A 5,111-nucleotide genomic window follows, 5' to 3' on the forward strand; every position below is an offset into this window, starting at 1 on the left:
CGCTAACTGTTGTAATATAAACTATGTTCCGCTAGCATGAAAGGTTGTTTTCTGTACCATGTTGTTGTGTGTTGCCAGAAGACAAGGTCTCTGGGCTGGCAATGCAAGGTAAACCGGTCGCTCTGAGCTGGGGTGCCACAAAAGGTTAGTTATGTGTAAGCCTACATCACATCGGGAGCGACTACAATAGAAGAAGGGCCACAGGTGCAAAAATAGAAAAAGGAACCTGGTCCGTCGGATTACAGATCGATGGTACAGGTTATGAAGTGTGGGATCTGTACCCACTGTTATCTAACTTTTGCAAAAAGGTCCCGGCAATTCTGATTGATTTTTGCAGACGGGTCACCCCTCTCCCCCATCCCCTATCTCTTGCACACTGTGGCGGCGATCTAGATCCGGTGGGATGCCGTCGACTTGCGCAGTCCGTTCACGGTACTCTGGCTCGCAAGTCGTCTGGATCCGTCTCCCGGGCACCCCCGACGTTGCTCTCCACATCAACCCAGCAACCGCTACCAAGGTCCACTCCCCCAGGGCACCACCTCGCCTTCATCGCGCCGGACTACGGCGGGTTTGTAGCCGGCCGGAAGACCCATAGCACGGACGTGCCCGAGTGGATGCAGCCTGACGGCCACACGTGCCAGGTCTTCTTCCTCGCCCCCAACGGTGAGTGATTCGTTCTCGGGTGATGCTTAATGTTTGTTGGATTCCTATTTTATGAACACTATTTACAGTTATAATTCTAAATTGAACTTGCTATCTCGGTGATTTCTCTATTCTTGGTCTATACATCCTAGGGTCTAGCGGTGGCATGTTGATTAGTAGTTGTGGTATTGTATATTGCTACTCGCTGATGGCAAATTTGGTGGATCGATGCTAGGCTCCTTTCCAATCAGCTGAAGCCATGGATTTTTCTCTCTATGTTTTCGTTTTGTACTGATTTTAGTGTTGGCCTACTCGGCTCTCCTGATTTCGTTAGGCACTATATCCGATACCTTCTCAGCTTGCCCAGTCCAGGGGTTACTCTAGACTTCATCTAGTATTAGACTGAAACACGCATTGAGTTCTTTAGATGTTTCTTTCTTTCTCTGTAGCAAGAAATCAGAGTGGGGAGCACTTTTTCTTCAAAACAATATTGTGACAATATATCTGAAAACACATGAACAGAAATATTAATCACTGCACAAGCTTGATATGCTTATACTAGATTTTCGAGCAGTTCTGTATATTGAAATCTCATCCTCTTCTCGGATATTGTACACGAGAACAAACTAATCTCATCTACCTATTAAATTACCTGCATGTGAAGTGCTTGTACGCACAGGACTGAAATTCGTTAGACTTGCAATAGGTGCCACTTCACTGATTTATGAGAGTTCACTATCTATTTGTCCAGTAATGTCATTGAAACTAAAATCAAGATAGTTTTCGTTTAGTGAGATCATTGTATCAGCTTTTTGGTCGTACTCATTCGAATTTTATGACACTACGATTGTAAAAAGAACAATTGCAATTTTTTTACCTTTTGTATGTAGAAAATAAGACTCTCTTTCTGTGTATGTTTTTAATTTGCAACATTAACATTGCAATCTTGGAATTGGGGCTGAATTTCTCAATTTCTGTTGCGCGTATGCTGGATAGATTGAAGCTCGTTGAAAAGAAAAGAAGACCTGGAATTCATCAAAAAGTCGCACGCAAATGCACCATTTGTAAGGAACTGGTGCTCCATGATGCAAGGACATGCTCTAAGAAACAAATGACACAACAGTAGAGGTTTGTGCTTCTTGATTTGTAGACTACCTATTTTTTGCATTGCTATTACTGCATAATACTATATGTTTCAATATGAGTCGTATTTGTTTGGTGTGAACCAATCAAGCTTAGATAAGATTCATTTAGCTGATATATATATTATTTATGCCACAACCTAGTGGAGTATTAGAACAAAAATTATTGAGCTCTTTTCCGTAAAAAGTACTATAGTAGAAGATGTTATGTGGACGGACATATATTGTTCCTACTTCACAATGAGAACATAATTTTCCTATTTCTTTCCTTGTAATGTAAAATATATTTTTTCCTTTGTATTTGTAGATGCATGATGCTCTGACAACAGGAAATAACAAGACTACAGATGGATAGAAGAAGCTTTTATCAAAGTCTCCCCTTTCTGATAATTGAGAGAAGTTTTATGCAAGATAAATATAACTCTGTTCTTGATCACGCATCTGTACTTGTCTGTGCTCAAGTAAATCGTGTTTGCTTGGTGTGGTCTCTCCCAGAAAAGAAGCTTGATGAGCAAGTAGTGGAACTGGAGGGAAATGCTAGAGCTTTTCTGTTATGTACCGTCAAGATAGTAGATTTTATCGTTTTAAATAGCAATGCATGTTGAGTGATCATCATATTAGTCCTTAATACTTTGTCTTGCTGGCCATGTACTAAAAATAGTGCTACCATGTCTCATCAACATATGTACTAAAAATCTTGCTGGCCATGATACGTATTTTCATATTTTGCACTGACAATTGTATTCGACTTCTTTTTGTATAATTAGTGATGTAGTACAAGCCAAGAATAATGCACTGAAATATGCATGGTTTTGATGAAGTAGGTACGAGCAAAGATTTTAAGCAGTATAACTAATAGGATATGGGGCTTCATCACTGCAGACTCCATAAGGGTCGTTGGACAAAATGAATAGAGAGGGAGATGAAATACTTGAGGTGGTGGTTGCAAATGTTCTGTTTTATAAGTAGTTGCTAGTAGGGGGGTTTCGTAAAATGTACATTAAGTGGCTGAGATCCATCCACCTGAATATGTGCCATCCACCAACGATCCAATGGCCCAGGTTCCTTTTTCTATTTTTGCACCTGTAGCCTATGTTTTTAAGGCGGTAAGGCGAGGCGAGGCGCTGGGGGGGCGCCTCACCGCCTAAGCGCTAAAGCGTAAGGCGAGGCGACGCCTTAGACACGTGCATATATAATATATGGCAGCCAATTAGGAGATTTAACAACTAGCATTAACTTAATAAATTGTACATACATATATAATAGATGGCCACTAATTAGGAGATTTAACAACTAACATTAACATATAAACTGTTACCAAAGCATAGGCCTCAAATCATCTTGTGTATATGACAGAACGGCGCCTTTGAAGTTCAGCTTCATCCTCCTCATCAATATATCGCTCCATAGCTTTAAACTTTCTAGTGTTTAAGGAATTGTGCATCTCTATCCTAATCTCCATGGATGCCTCGGGACACTTATCCGCATCACTGGAACCCCCAGAAAAGTGCTGCTTTAGCCTTCTCACTCCACCATGGACTATCTTGCCACACAATGTACACTGGAGTAAATCTTTCCTCTCTAAATCTGGCCAGAACCCATACTTCCAGGCTGGATCATCTGATGTAGCTCTTCTCCTAGGATCATTGGCTAGATCCATCAGAGCAGGTACACCTGGCTACTGTCAAAGAAAAAGAGAGAAGAGCCAAATCACTAGAGCAGCCAGATCAAGCATGGGGAAGGAGAGAAGCAGTGGTGGGGCTGCTGCCTTGTGGGTGGAGAAGCAGATCTGGGAAGAAACAGATGCAGATGAGGAGCGGGCAAGCACATCTAGCTACACTGCTGTGCATAAGAGAGGCAGCACCTAACAGTTAGTAGAGGAGCTGTGCATAACAAAGCAGGCAAGCATGGCAAGCTACACTGCTGGATGGAAGAAAGAGGAGAGGGGGAAAGGGGGGAGAAGAGAGGGCTGAATTCATACCTTGATGTGGTGCTGATCTGCTGGAAGAGGGTTGCGCCAGAGGAGGATGGGGAGGAGCTGCAGCCAGAGAGGAGGGGGAGGAACTATGGCCGGAGGGAGGAGGCTGGCGGCTGCCGCAGATCTGAGGAGGAAGCCTCCGTCAATGGTCCAGAGAGGAGACAGGAGAGACCTCTCGCGTCGATTCACTCTCTCTTTCCCCTTCTCATAACTGGTCGCACCTGAACCAATGTTTCCCGCGCCTGTGTTCCCGCCCAGGTCAGTTTTCCCGCCTGCAATCTCTGTTTCCCTGCCTGACAAGCTAAGGCGTCCGATTTGGTCTGAGGCGTGCAAGGCGGCGCTAAGGCGGACGCTTCAGACGCCTTACAGCCTAAGGCGGACGCCTTACACGACTGTCTAAAGCAAGGCCGACGCCCTGAGCCTGGAGGGCGCCCTGACGCCTAGGCGTCGCCTAAGCGACGCCTTACGAACGCCTTAAAAACAGAGCCTGTAGCCCTTCTTCTACTGTAGTCGTTGTATAGTTATATTTATTAGAGGATGGTTTACTGTCCTAAATTTATATTGATCTAGATGATCTCTCCTGATTTGGTGATGCAACATTCAACCTCTTTTGCTAATTTCACTCTGCTTCCGCAGTGCCGACCACCTGTTCGACGGAATGCATGATGTACCATGCCAAGTTACATAGACCACTCTCAGCCAAGCTCACCACGACTTGGGAGCTCCCTTGTGGTCGCGCTGATAGAAGCAGCGTCCCTAGGCCAGATGTCGTCCAAGGTGGCCACTACGCTTCTGCCTTATCCATATTCGCCTATCTCTCTTACACGATATACGTATAGTGGAGATGGAGGGGACCTGCGTACTTATCCGTTTGTCTGCCTTCCATCTCATGCTTTCTCGTGGTCATTTCTTTGCCCATCAGATTTTCCCTTCTTTCCAGTGATATAGGCCGGCTCCGTGGCAGCACCTACTCTTTAAGCCTTCCTATGACGAAGATGTGTGCTACTCTTCGGTGAGGTTGTTGAAGGTGTTCTTCCTTCTGTTTGATAGTGAACTAAACAAGATTTGCTCCCTTTTTATTTTCCTTCAGGATTCGTTCTTGAACTTGGTTGAACAACTTTAACATATCCAATGAGTGGTGAAGACCACTGACCTCAATTGGTGTAGATCAACAGATAGCTAAACTAATTATACTGCTTCGTATCCATTCATTTGTAAGTGCCCACCTCAGAACCATAATGTTTCTTTTTGGTTGTGTACTACTGCTGAAGTGTGTTCTATTTATTGTTGATTTGTGCTATGGGGTATGCAAGAAAAGAACATGTTTGATCATATCATCTATTATAGAT

At 43.9% G+C, this 5,111-nt stretch overlaps 1 long non-coding RNA gene across 1 annotated transcript; it reads left to right on the forward strand.

The window, feature by feature from the left end:
* The first annotated feature begins 316 nt into the window (after positions 1-316).
* LOC123069019 (uncharacterized) lies at positions 317-2,522 on the forward strand. The gene is made up of 3 exons (XR_006432233.1): positions 317-663; positions 1,639-1,770; positions 2,092-2,522. It is a non-coding gene; the product is annotated as an uncharacterized lncRNA (long non-coding RNA).
* The last annotated feature ends 2,589 nt before the right edge of the window (positions 2,523-5,111 follow it).

Source organism: Triticum aestivum, chromosome 3B (assembly GCF_018294505.1).
Source record: "Triticum aestivum cultivar Chinese Spring chromosome 3B, IWGSC CS RefSeq v2.1, whole genome shotgun sequence".
In the NCBI taxonomy this organism is placed as follows: Eukaryota; Viridiplantae; Streptophyta; class Magnoliopsida; order Poales; family Poaceae; genus Triticum; species Triticum aestivum.